The 14,553-nt window shown below is 37.8% G+C and overlaps 1 protein-coding gene across 4 annotated transcripts in view; it reads right to left on the bottom strand.

Annotated features, from left to right (window-relative positions):
- Positions 1 to 14,553, bottom strand: part of SK (small conductance calcium-activated potassium channel) — a 218,892-nt gene that overhangs the window by 137,636 nt on the left and 66,703 nt on the right. The window contains exon 1 of one of the 4 annotated variants that reach the window (XM_090371562.1): positions 4,210 to 4,314. The exons of 2 other annotated variants lie outside the window; for them this stretch is intronic. The gene's annotated coding sequence lies outside the window, so the exon portion shown is untranslated. Of the gene's footprint in view, positions 1 to 475; positions 579 to 4,209; positions 4,315 to 14,553 lie in introns of those variants that run through there. One more of the 4 variants, XM_090371570.1, reaches the window with a different exon arrangement.

The following is a 14,553-nucleotide window of genomic DNA, read 5'->3' as shown; positions in this document are numbered from 1 at the left end:
CCTTGGAATATCTGAAACAGCCTTAAGAACCAGTCGATATCCAGCCAATTCCAAAATTCGATATCAAAAAATTGCTATGCAGAAGGAAAAAACAAATAATAAAAGAAGGAAAATACTTCTTTCCTGAGAGACTTTCCTGGATATTCCAGGAAAGTCTTGATCTTTGTCATTCATATTGTTTGAGAAATATTCTATGAAAATATTTGCTCTTTGAAGCCAAAGACGACAGCTTTTGTTGATATAAAGACAAGAAAACAAATTATCTTTCTTTACCTTTGTCTAACAGCATCATATGAAAATCAGTTATTAAAAGTTCTTGTTGATCTTTTAATTCTAAAATCACATTAACAGAAGAACTAGATGTTATGTTTTGCTGTTCATCGGTATAATTAATATTAGTATTTTTTTAGCATTTTAGAAAAACAATATTAATGGAACAATATTAAACTCAATTTCTTAGAAATAGTTGACCCACCTGGTCTAAGTTCGCCCTGCTCCACAACCATGAACAAATTACAAAACAAGAGAACCTCGTGGTGCACTATGGGATCAATTATCTTCACTAAGACGTTTGACATTGAAACTGGTTGATAATTAAAACATTTAAGTTTCACCTCCAGTTTCGTTTCTCCAACTAGCTCAAAGAACAATTAAAACTGCCACCAGAGGGCACTCAGGCTAATGTACATTGACCACTCGGCTAGAGTCACTTGCCAACTATGTGAAAACAGTCCTTTTCAGATCTCCTTCAGAGAGATAAGGATAGAAAGAAATAAAAGCAGTTGTCCTTGAATCATTTCAACATCCGAGTGTGTCTCTTCATGGACAATACGCTCTGAAGCTTCCCAATTAACGCAAGAGAGAAAACTGATGACGAAACCGGTTATTGTGTGTAGTACGCCTTAGAATGATAGCGCTTGTACAGCGTACAAGTACAATAAACTTGTGGACAATGGATTTGTATCTACCATTACAGAAAATGTTATTTTAACTGGAGTTTTTAGAGACTTATTGGTTTCTTGACTTTAACATTTCATTAATATTTATTTTAAAACGAATATAAATACTATATAATATTTAATTTAAATATTATATTCAATTAAATTACTTTTAAAAAATTAATTTAAATATTATATTCAATTAAATTATTTTTTATAAATCGTCTGGAAAGTGGTTGAAATTTCCCAGATGGCGCTACAGTGCAGTTGCTATTGGACATTTCGTAGAAACGATGCAAGTACTGTATAATCAAATATAGAAATTATCTGTAATCTTAAATGCAATTTGAATGATAAGAATCATTAGTTTTAGAAATATTGCTTTTTTAATTTTAAAACGTCAATAATTATTTTAAAATAATTCAAATAACTATATAATATTTAATTTAATATTATATTCAGTTCAATTATTTTTTAAGAATATCGTCTGGAAAGTTTCGTTGAAACCTCATAGATGGCGCTACAGTGCAGCTACTATTGAATATTTCGTAGAAACATTTATAATTCTAGTGACCAAATATAGAAATTATCTAGTTTTAAATGCAATTTGAATGATTAGAATGTGTTTTCTTAATTTTAATGTCATTAATAATTATTTTAAACAGCTAAATAGTATTTAATTTAATATTATATTCAATTAAATTATTTTTTTCATAATTAAATTAATATATCGTCGAGAAGGTGTTGGAAACTGCTTAGATGGCGCTACAGTCACTATCTGATATTTCATAAACATTTATAATGCGAGAGACGAAATTTAGAGTTCTGTAATGTTAAATGTAATTTGAATGATGCGAATCATTAGTATATGAAAAATAAAATGATTTTCATGATCAATAAGACTTTTCTTGTTAGACATCACGCGCTGATGAATATATAATGAATTCATTTAGATGTGCATCTTGTCAGGAGAATAAAGTTGGTGTAAACTATAGAATTGGTAAAGAATCGGTGTTTCATTGGAGACGTGCACTTGCAGACATTGAACAGTGATCGATTATGAAAGGTCACGTGACTGGAATATGGAAATTGTCACGAGCTCTTCCGACTGAATTTACTGTCGGTTCATACTGGCCAATCGATTTGAATTCTTAGTTCCATACAATGAAAGGTTTTTTTTTTTTTTTTTTTTGTGTGTGGACAAATTCCATAAAGTGGTACTCCATGTAATTTACTTTGTGTATAAAATACTCATCATTTAGCAGAGAGAGAGAGAGAGAGAGAGAGAGAGAGAGAGAGAGAGAGAGAGAGAGAGAGAGAGAGAGAGAGGCTGTAATTTCATTTGGAATTTAAAAGTAAACAGTACTTAATATAAATTTCATTATTTCACTGAAGGTGAAATAAGAGACAAGGACGTCTCTTTTTCTTTTTTCCACTGCTGTATTTATTTCCAAGAAACCTCCAGTGGATGATGAATTTAAACGTGAACTTACTGAGAAAACAAAACGCCACTTAATTATTAAAGTTATGTAGCAAAAATAAGTGCGGCTGGTGCTCTTTTCTCTCTCTCTCTCTCTCGCTTTGTCTGCTTCTCTCTTTCTGTATTTCTTCTCTCTCGTCGGTCGATATCTCTTTCCGTCTATTTTTCTCCCCCTTTTAGCTACTCATTGTCGTTATCATTCTCTCTATTTGTCTGCCTCTTCTTCCTTCTTCATCCTCTCCTCTTACTTTTTTTTTTCTTTCTAGTCATTCACTGTCTCTCTCTCTCTCTCTCTGGCCATATGTCTTTCATCTTTTCATCTCTCATTTTCCTCATATTTTGCTTTCTTTCTATATTCTTAACCCTTCTCTCCAATTATTCCCTCTCTCACTCTTCTAGCTATTCATTGTCGTTATCATTCTCTCGGTCTGTCTGCCTCTTTTTCCTTCTTCCTCTTCTCTTATTATTTTTTTATTTCTAGTCATTCAACTATCTCTCTCTCTGCCTATGGCTCTTTCATCTTTTCTGCCTCTTTTTTTCTCTTATTTTTTGCTTTCTTTCTGTATTTCTTCACCCTTCTCTCCAAATATTCATTCTCTTTCCCTTCTAGCTACTCATTATCGTTATCATTCTCTCCGTTTGTCTACCTCTTTTTCCTTCATCCTTTTCTCTTACTTTTTTTTCTTTCTAGTCATTCACTGTCTCTCTCTGGCTATGTGTCTCATATTTTCTGCCTCATTTTATCTCCCAGTTTCCTCATTTTTTGCTTTCTTTCAATATTGCTTCACCCTTCTCTCCACGTATTCTCTCTCTCTCTCTCTCTCTCTCCCTCTCTCTCTCTCTCTCCTTGTTTGTTTCGCTTTCCGCTTCCCTCGTTTTTCTTTTGCCTTTCATTTTCTTTCTCTTTTTATCTCGTTTTCCCTGTAATCTTTCACAGCCTCTCTATCTGTTTGCCTGCATCGTTTTCTTTCTCTCTTTCTTCATCATTTTCTCTTTCAGCCTTTAATTCTCTCTAGCCATTCACTCCACTCTTTCTGAATGTGCCTTTTCTCTATAGGTTTGTCTGCTCTCTTTTATTCCCTTCTTTGACCTTCTCTCTTCCTCCCCCACTTATCTTGCTCTCTCCCACTCACTCTCTTTGTTTTTCTCTACATCTCTCAGTTTTCTGTCCCTTTTTTTTCTTTCTCTTTCTTCCTCCTTTGCTCTTTCTGCCTTTCCATACTCTTCCACTTGCTCTTTCTCTCTCAGTTTATCTGTCCCTTTTTTTTTCTATCTCTCCTTTCTCCTTTTCTCTTTCTGTTTTCCCTTCTCTCTAGTCTTCCAGTTGCTCTTTCTTTTTCTCTCCCTGTTTCTTTCTCGTTCTGTCGGTTTATCCTCCTCTCTTTTTCCCTTTGCTCTGTCTTTCCTTCTCTCTATCCACTCACTCTTTTTGCTCAGAGTTTCATGCAGTATGAAGCATTTTAACCCAAATGTTACCTACAATGGTGACCAACCACCTTAATCTCCAACACCAAATCAGTTGCACCAAAGTCCTCAAACACCCAAAGATCAATGTGACATTTATTTTTTAAATCATATAAAAGACATCGATCAACCAAAGTTCCTCCCTGCAGGACCTCGATTACAAATGTGCACACGTTTATGAAGATGGAGCACGTGCCACATGCATCGCTAGCCAGAAATTCATCCACACACGTTTAGCTAATCGCCTTTTCTATTTAAACACTTTGGCCCCCGGAACAAACCGCACGTGTATTCTCTACCGTAAGCCCCCCTCCTCAAAGCACTTACCGTTAAGAGACGATCCGGGCCGTAACGGATGCCTAAAGCACGTGTCGTTCAAGGACCAGCGTCATCTGTTGAAGCACGAGAGCCAAGTGGTAGCGGCAGCGTTCTTAACCATATCAACAGTTAGATTAAAACCACCGCTTACCGCACTTCGGTGCCAGCCGAAGCGATAGACGAGTCCACTGCTGCTTGAAAGGGGTTCAGGGTTTGCACAATGACAATCGGCTGTTGTCTTTGGGTTTCCCACTTTTTTTTTCTATTTCTTTTTAAATAGAAAGATAGAGACAGTAAGTAAAAAGCGACCTTTCTATCTCTCACATAGTCCAAGTTTGTGCGTTGATTCTTAAGGAGTGCATGTTTCGATTTTGCCATTTTCATGGATTCCTGAAATTCCATTAGCTCCATTTCCAAAGCAGTTTGGAAATGGAGTGGGAGATCAAAAACACTCAAATCCAATCATAAATTACTTTTAAAAGCAAAACAGGATTTAAATTTCCACACATTATCAACGTCATTTTAAAATCAAAGTTTTCCGTTTAAATTCCTCAAGTATGCACGGCCAGACCGATCTATATAGTCATATATTCCTATTAGAAAAATGTGCACATAGGTGATTTTCATTGTAATGATACCATTCGTCATAACTTTGACAAAATTCATAAGTAATATGTCTCAGTCATCGGTGCTCATATTTGTAGTAACCATTCCAATATACGACGAACTGCCAAAAGTATCCGGACACTCCTGAGATTTGCAAAAGTGAGTCATATCGATCCCTATGCCAGCCTTTAAATACTGCAACAATAAAAATGTTTTTTGAGAGTTACAGGTGCCCGGATACTTTTGGTGATATTGTGTAGTGCTTTAATCGGATGCTAAATAAACTTACTATTCTCTTTGAATGGCGAGCAATTATTTATAAAATGTGGTAAAATAAGATTGTTTAATCTTTTCAATACAATGACAAACCTTGCTTTGCTGGACCTCCGGATACTTTTTGAAGGGCAGTATATAGTGAAATGGGACATCATGAGGTCTGTCCTTCAGACCCAATGATGCCTCATCTGATGTTGTCGGATTCTTCACCAGATGATATCTTATTCTTCACCAGATGTCTCATCAGAAGGTGATAAGGTCTGCTTTTTCACCAGATCATATTGTCTGCTACTTCATTAGATGATGTCTTCTTCACCAGATGATGTCTGCTTTTCGCCATATGGCTCATCAGAATATGATGTCTGCTTTTCGCCATATCTCTCATCAGAAGATGTCTGCTCCTTCACCAGAAGATGTCTCATCAGACGATGATGTCTGCATCTTCACTAGATCATATTGTCTGCTTCTTCATTAGATGATGTCTTCTTCACCAGATGATGTCTCATCAGAAGTGTCTACTTCCTCACCATGTCTCATCAGAAGATGATGATGATGTCTGCTCCTTCACCAGATGATGTCTCATCAGAAGATGTCTGATTTTTCACCATGTCTCATCAGATGTAATGATGATGTCTGCACCTTCACCAGATGATGTCTCATCAGACGATGATGTCTGCTTCTTCATCACATCATATTGTCTGCTTCTTCATTAGAAGATGTCTGCTTTTTCACCATATGTCTCATCAGAAGATGATGATGTCTTCTTATTCACCAGATGACGTCTGCTTCTTCACTGAATCATCATCATCATCTGGTGAAGATATAGCTCAAGTGACATTGCCGCGGACATTTGTTTTGTCTTTCACCACACAAATCCCTTAACTTCGTCTACACATTTTTCTATTGTTATAATTTTCCTGCGAGATGCTCAAGACGAAAACAAAACTCTAAATGATCCACAACGCAGCAGCATCCTCCCTACACCCATTTTCCAAGAAGTAATTTGAATTTTTCGACCATTAGCTGCCCCGCGAAACACCCACTCAATCCATATTTTATCATCTGGTCGTCTGCCGAAGCATTTCCCAACAACTGGTAAAGCGAAACCCTCATTTCCTCCAATGAGGCTGGAAAAGGAATTATCCATCGGAGAATACTTTTAGCCAGGATAAACAGTTTAATCCCATTAGTTTAAACTCTTAATGAACTGTACCATACATTATGTAGGTGGACTATATGCAAATGACTTCATCGACTCATGCGCACTAGACAATAGACTAACACCAACTTCCAATGTTCATATTTGATACCTAATGGGAATAAATCAAGGTTGGATCTACGTTGTTAATTTATAAAATATGGTTTGTTTTTCGAGCTGAACACGATAAGGAGAGAAAAAACGCTTACAGAAAGACATTGAGTGAATTATTTTATACGATATATACACTGATATACCAAAAATATAAGTGAAAAGGACACTCCAATGTAAAAACCGATTCTTACTTATTAATATGCAAGTGTGCCATCATTAATACTCTCAGCGGATTTTCACAAGAGGAGGGATTATTGCTGCCCTTGTAGTGGAAGTCCCTCAGGAGAGTAGTGGAGATGACATATGTATCGGTGCAGACAAAGTTTCATTCTGTGGCTATACCGGAATAACCAACCATCAAGAGTGCCTTGTCTTTTCTGTCCGGGCCTCTTGTGAAGATCATGGGAAAGACGCATCACAGAGCGATTAGATCATGTTCTTATAGAAGACTACATCAGCGGATACGTGTGCACACCTTTCCTCCCTTTCTTTAAATATTTCTTTTGGATTAAAAGAAAGATTTAAGAAATTACTGTATTGACTTTGTCGTATTCTGTTTTTGTTGATGCTTAGACCGCGTCTTTCTTCCATTTTTGCTGACCATCATTGCTTGGAAAATGATACCAAAATACTCAAAGTAATCTCTTCTCTTTATCTGTGATGTAACTAAGAAAGATGCAGAAATGAATTTAATAAGATCATGAATTATTCGCTCAATTATGCAACTTTAACTCAATTAAATAATTACGTGCCAGAGAGAGAGACAGAGCAACTTAATTTCATTATCCGATTAAAACTAATCACATTAAAGGATAACCAGTTTTGCTCATTAATGGAAAAGTCAAGAGTGGTAAGAAGAAGATTCTGTTCATTATCAGTTCCGTATGATGGTGACAGTGGCACTTTAGAGGAAACTGAGGCCACGAGGCGTCACGTTATCTTAAAAATTTCTGATTCATTCAGTGTCCAACTGGGATCTTGGAGGACAGAAACTACAAGCGTATCCTTTTGGATTGAATTGTTTTCTAAGATTGCGTTACCAGGGTCTTATTTATATTGTAATTTGGTGTAAAGATAAAATCGTTGACATGCGCACATTTCTGAAAAGTGTGTCAAGAGTGTCCCCTGTGTGTGATTCATCACTGCATTACTCTGTAGCCATACAGAGTAGCTCCATGTTTACATCATTTTTAACTGTAGAGATTTTTATATTCGTACTTTCGCAACGCGCTTATCGCTTGTCTGTTTTTATAAAGACAGGATGGAGTCTTGGTGATAAGGTAAGCTCTGCAGTCTTACCAATCTTGAGACTAAAAATTTATCGACATGCTATTTCACCCAATCAATGCACCATTATTCATTGGATGCATTGAAGAACAATCAAACTTTCGTTTAATATAATGCTTCGGGGGTGGGGGAAGGGTTCTTCGTTATTCTCTTTTGAATGAGCTTTTTTATGCTACTACTATCAACACTATTCTATCAAAAGTATTGAAATACCACAGAATAATTATATGGCATGTAAAATGTTGACTACGCTAATCATATAGAGGGAGTTATAGTAGCATATTACCATAAGCATTAGTAGAGGCATATGATATCAGAAACCAAGCTTATACACCATCAGCGAAAAACAAAATTCCCATTTCACCCGACCGTTCGCCCTAGACGTTTGTCCAGTTCCTCCTTAAATTCTTTTAACCTATCAAATTTAACAACGACAAATGGAAATTTGTTTCAGCAAACAGCTACCTGTTGGCAAAAGGCAAACTTCCGCACATCTGTTCTACAACTGTCTTTCCTCTTTTTCAATGTATACCCCCTCAGGTTCTTAATCTGAGCAAGAGGAAGAATCCTATCAGCATTGAGCTTGCTCAACCCATTCAAGGCCTTAAACACTTCAGTCAAATCATCTCGCATGTGCCTAGTCTCCAGGCGCTGAAATTTGCAGAACTTAAGCTTTTCTTGGTAAGAGCACCCCTTTGTTCCCTCACCAATCTTGTTGCCCTTCTCTGTACTCGTTCTAGCAACTCAACATCCTTCCTAAAATGAGGCCTCCAGGCCTGTATGCAGCGCTCAAGGCGTGGCCTGACTATTGTCTTATACAAAGGGATAATCATCTCTTTTTCCCTGATAGCAAAACTCCTATATATCATTGACAAAACTCCATGACTTGCCTGGCAGCCTGTCTGCATTGCTCAGAAAACTTCATATCTGACTGCACAATTACTTCCGGGTCTTTTTCATTTTCTACCACCTTACGTGTAGTACCACACAGTTGGTACGTTTCTCTGGGGTTACTTCTCCTCATATGCAGTACTTTGCATTTGTCAATGTTAAACTTCAGTTGCCACTTCTCAGCCCATCTGGCTAACTTTACTAGATCCTGTTGCAGTAGCACACTGTCATTAACAACCCTGCCAACCTTTGTATGATCTGCAAACTTGGACATCAAGTCTGATATACCTTCATCAATATCATTGATAAATATACAAAACAACAGTGGGTCCAACACCGAACCCTGGGGAACTCCACTAATAACATTTGTCCACGAAGAGCAGTGTCCATTGATTACCACTCTCTGTTGTCTCCCACTCAACCATCCCTTTATCCAATGTAGTAACTTACCCTTAATACCATTCTGCTCCAATTTGTACAGCAATCGTCAGTGTCAAAAGCTTTTCTGAAATCCAAATATATGATATCAAAATTATTTTTGGCATTCAGTTCCTTTGTGACCACATCACAGTATCCAATCAAATTTGTCAGACAAGACTTTCCCTTAACAAACCCATTCTGTGTCTGAATTATTGCTGCAGTCTTGTCTAGATGATTCTGCAATCCTTTTTTAACGAGTGACTCCATTATTTTACCGAGAACGGAAGTTAAACTAACTGGTCTGTAATTACCCGTGTCACCCTTCGATCCCCGTTTGTGAATTGGGGATACATTTGCACATCTCCAGTCCGTGGGGACTGGAGATGTGCACGCTTTGTCTCAACCACTCATGGAGGAACTTATTTCGGCAATTAACAGCTCTTTAGCTGAAATAAATTTGATTAATCTTTAGAATATGGTGCCATCCCATGAATCTTTGCGATAAGGATTGAAGAGCTGGCATATTCAACCTACCCGATGGCTTTCCTCGCAGTGATTGGGTGATCTATTCCCAATTTAAAATCAGCGAGAAAGAAAGAAAATCATTTCGCGAATTTAAACCAGCGTTAAAAATGGGAGGAAATCGTTTCGGGGTTTCTCCCTTTGCCGCTGGTTTAAACACCATGGGCCTTCCTTGGCGCCTGTCTACACTGTCAGACAACTTTATGCCCACCCATATTCTAACCCACGAAATTCTTATCCTCATCTACTTTTTAAATTCAGCCCCCAACAAGTGTATAAGTTATTTTTGAGTTTCTAAGACTTCCATTTCACCATATTAAAAGATAAACAGGTGTTCCTTAACTTTTGATAAGTTAGTGTACTAAATATTGCTGCTCATGTGGCTAATTTGCACAATGTCATCAAAATTATATAGTTGTTTGCAAAGGTCAGAAGAGTTGTGGGGAAAGGGTTTGTGTAAACAAATTTGTCCCTCCCCTCATTTATCCAAAAAGCTCACACCATCTGATGCAATTAGAATTCAGAGAAAGGCAGAGCCCACAATCCATCGAAGTTCTGTCCCTTTCTTTGGGACCATTCACTTTATTAATTCATATTTTAATCCTGCCTAACGAACAACGTACGTGTACACTCATTTAGAGATAAATGTGACCCACATCATTATCAAGACAGGAAGATGGATCGATGGGAGGACTACCTCTGTAACTAACACATACACACACGAGTGCGTTCCCAGAAGACTCAACGATGCCCCTCGGCAATTAAGAATATTCAATTATGAAGATCACCTTCTGCTAGCTTCGGTTAATCCTAATGCGGTCAAAGTTTACTTGCATATTGCAGAACTTCTGTGTTTGCCTACATCTAGGAAGTTAACAATTAATTAACCACTACTTGGTTGCCCTCTTAAGAGTCCTAATTAGGGCAGTGGTATTATTAAATATCATTTAAAAGAAACTATTTGAGAGTTAATGATAATATTCTTAATAACCTCTTCAATGAATATTATCATAAGACAATCAAGTCTATTTTTACAGAAGCATTGTTTAACGACGCCATCTACAAGTATTCAAGAGGATTTAGGGGATTTATATTTCAAAATGACCTATAAACTTAAGAATGTCATACGTATGACATGCATAACCCTCCTTTGATTTAGGTCATTAAACGATCATTGGACATACATGTAACTATTGTACTGAGCAGTGGAGCCCCACAAGGATCTTTTCTAGGCCCTTCTGCTGATCATCGTCCAATGTCCTTCGAGTACATATAATTATTATAATATGCAAAGGAGTTTAAAGTTTATCAAACCACATTCTTTCTTAAGATTTATGCCCTCCGATTCTTGCCTCACTCACCAGTAAGATCTTATGATCTTAACTTTTCCGGAGGTTCCAATTGACTCGATGAAGTGGAAGTAATTTTCACTTGATCTCTTCAAACAGACATCTACAGAAAAAAAAACAGGAATTTATTTTATGTTAATGAATGATTGTAGCAGAAAGATCCTTTAAGAAGAGAAGTGGTAAAACTTCTCAAAAATGCCATAAAACGGTACAATGAACTCGTGATGGTTGGAAGCCAAAAACAACCCCTCCAAAGAGCAGGGGCTATTTTGTGAGTGGATTTAAGTGGTGCTCCTTTTTATGTTCTACAATCAGACCACTCAGTCAGTACAGAGGGAGAATCAGAATTTCTTATCGCTTGCACTACGACCATGTCTAATTTTAGTTCTTTTTGTGAGGCTCCTTCGCTATGACCTTGTCGGATTTGGGCATACGGTTTCTCGATGGTATTTATAGTTCAATTATGGATGCCTCTTTTGTCCTCGGGTATCTGTCTTCTTCGCATTCTCCACGTGCTCTTTGGTTGTTCCATCCTTTTCACAATAGGCTTTCTGGCAACAGAAATCTCCGAGAGATCATTAATTTCAAAACAAAGATTGTAAATTTTCCTGTTTATTCAAATACCATCATTGAATCATGAGATACGTTGTTTTGGACATGGGTTAATTTAGAATTTTGTAAGAAATGAAGATGATAGAACGCATCCATTTTTTCACCACAAACACCCGTCAACAAGAGACTAGATATGTTCTAAACAAATTCTTTATGTTTGGTAATCCACTTATCGAAGGAAGGTAGGTTGCTATAGCAACCAATACAAGGCAGTCATTACTGCCTTAATTATTACACTAGGCGACCATGTGTTATCGAATTTGATACACAGGTTCAGAGCGAGGTCTCGCGTTTTTAGTCGATGTCTGGCGTTTCTTCTTAACTCGGAATAGCATCAATAAGGCAGAGTAATAAGGGGAAAGAAGAAAGTGCGTGTCTCTGGCACGCGAGAAAAGAAATCTTCAATTAGATAAATGGATGCTATCTCTACTGCACAAAAGAAACAAAAAAAAATCGATTATTTCTAACACGAGAATTATTTTAAACATCTAATAAACGCTGATTTTATGGTACAGCTTCTACACGATGATTGGACATCACTTGATGTGATTTGAAGAAGTTCTGACATGTTTCAAACATGTCGTGACATGCTTCGAACATTAGCAACACCAGTTGCACAGTGTCTAACACGATATCAGTAACGTTGAGCATAACATGCACAGACAATCTCTGGACGAAAGAAACTACTCAAAATGGGAGAGATTTGGTCATTCAAACTGATGGCTAACTTGAAACTTTGAAAGCTGTTGTTGTTGTAGGATTTTAGGAGCATCAGCAACTAAGGCCATATTGATCCTTGCTACCCACGCCTGAGACAGACTATCTCAGCCACGTTGTGGAATAGGCCCATAAAAATTCTTCACGTCATCGACAGGACTCAACTCAAGTCTTTTCCACCTGGTGTAGAAAGGACAGCGATTCTACCAACTGCACAACCCACGAGAGCACTTTAAAAGTACTGGTGTACTGAATACTGTTCAATGTAATCAATTATTTGTGGTAGCAGTATTGGGAGAGTTATTTTCTGTTTCAGCACGACAATCCACCCATGTCATCCTGCACCAACTGCAATGAGTTGAATACACGGGCCTAAGAAAAGCATCATTGGACTGGCCACAACTTTACGCCATTAAACACTTTTGCTATGAACACAGAATTCGGGCCGGCCCAACACGCCTGCAACCAGGAATCGGCCAATATGGTCATCGTACCATCAATAATTGATCCAGAAAAATATATTCTTTGTTAACAGTGTATTTGGGCTCCGTGTTTGAAAATTCTGACATGGCGAAGAGTTCAACTACCTAGATTCCCCACCATGACGAAGGTCCAACTGAAAGCGCGCTTCATGTAAGGGATTTTGAGAAAAAGAAGTACCACACAAGGTTTCCTTATCCATCCAATTTTCCCCGGGTGATGTCTTTGTATTACTTAACTTGAAAGAATCAAGTGATAGAGAAAAATATATTATTGGTAATATTTTTTGTGGAATACTGTAGATTTGAAAAATGGTTGAGGTTAAAGTTTACGTTATGTTAAAATTGGTAAAACCTTCACTCTGTCCATCTAAGAATATTGTGACAAAGGAAACTTTCTTGGAATACCGAAGTAACATCTTCGAGGGACGTTTGGCACAAAGAAACGGAACCAGTCAGAGCACAGGGATAGATGGGGGGTAGAGAGACTGAATAAATGTAAACAAAAGCGGTAGGTGGCAGGATGTTGGCAGCGATGGAATCAATATCTGCTAGAGGAGGCGCAGGAGTTTGAAAAGTGGCAGATCTCGCTGACAGCGAATCAATGAACGCAGCAGGCTGGGAAGGAGTTTCGGAATAGAAATGCAGAAACCGACCGACATAAAAATTCATCCAACGATTGTCCCAAAACGGAAAACTCAACGTATTCTCTGAAGTAGAACGCCTTTCGGGTCCTCAAACACAGCGAGAGACAGACAGATGAACAGACAGAAGCGTTCCATAATAAACAGACTTTCTGATCTCTTTACCAAACAGTTTGTTTACAAAACCATCGTAGTGTATCTCAAACACGAAAGCAAACAGTTGAATCCACAAAAGGAAAATCAATGCGGAATCTGCATATTGAAATCCTCCAACGAGCAGTTTCGAAATAATTGATTAAAATGCAAAAGAGAAGAATTTATTCCACCCTTGTGGTACTGACAGTTCACCGATATTTCATTCGAAATAAGTCGCTGTATTTCAGAATCACAGTCTGATTAATCTGGGGGAAATTTAGAGAGGGGTACAGAATACCAATTAAAGGAGGGGTTGGAAACAGTCACGTTTGTGTAAGTAGGTAAAATAAAAATGGGTTCAGTCTCATATTTTGAATCTGTGGATGGAACAGTTGGTATAATCACCGTCCTCACGGATTGGAAAAGATTCCACTTCGAAAACCCGTCAATGACATGAGGAATTTTATTGGCCTTTTTAAAATGTGGCCGAGTTAGTCGGTCTCAAGCGAGGACAACATGATTTTTATCCGAAGAAATTCTGGTTTTTTGTCCAGGAAACAGAAAATCGACCACAGAACACGCCCAATTTACAAACTTATTACAAACAGTGCAATGTGGACAAGGTGCTAATGCGCCAAAAAACCCTAAAACATCGTATAGTCCAATTTTCATACAACCCAATAATCTGTATTTGAACCAGACACATTCTTATCGAATTTTTCAACTCCTGTCTCCGCGAAGGCTGCTTCCCGGACATCTGGAAACATGAATCTCCGGCTCATTCTTAAAGAGCCCACTGCTTCAAACTAAACAGTTGCCTACTGCTCCACTGTACGTCTATCGATCCTGGAGATGCTTCAGGAACGACTACTTCTATCCAAAAACTCTTCACAAGATACTGTTCGCTCCTAACCAGTACAGCTTCTAGCCTGGGCACTCCAGAACGATGGCCACTACTACAGATCAGCAGGAAGAGAAAAAAATTCAGAATCTGAATACGTACTAGAAGTCTTTGGCGACTTCAAGGCAGCATTCGACTTGGTCTGGTGGCTCAGCGTCATCAGACAAACAGATTGCACACCAGAATTCGACAGTAGCCTCAC

Source organism: Mastigoproctus giganteus, chromosome 1 (assembly GCF_048544385.1).
Source record: "Mastigoproctus giganteus isolate SK-2022 chromosome 1, ASM4854438v1, whole genome shotgun sequence".
Taxonomy (NCBI): Eukaryota; Metazoa; Arthropoda; class Arachnida; order Uropygi; family Thelyphonidae; genus Mastigoproctus; species Mastigoproctus giganteus.
The sequence above is the reverse complement of the archived record's forward strand: the minus strand, read 5'-3'. Positions and strand labels throughout refer to the sequence as shown.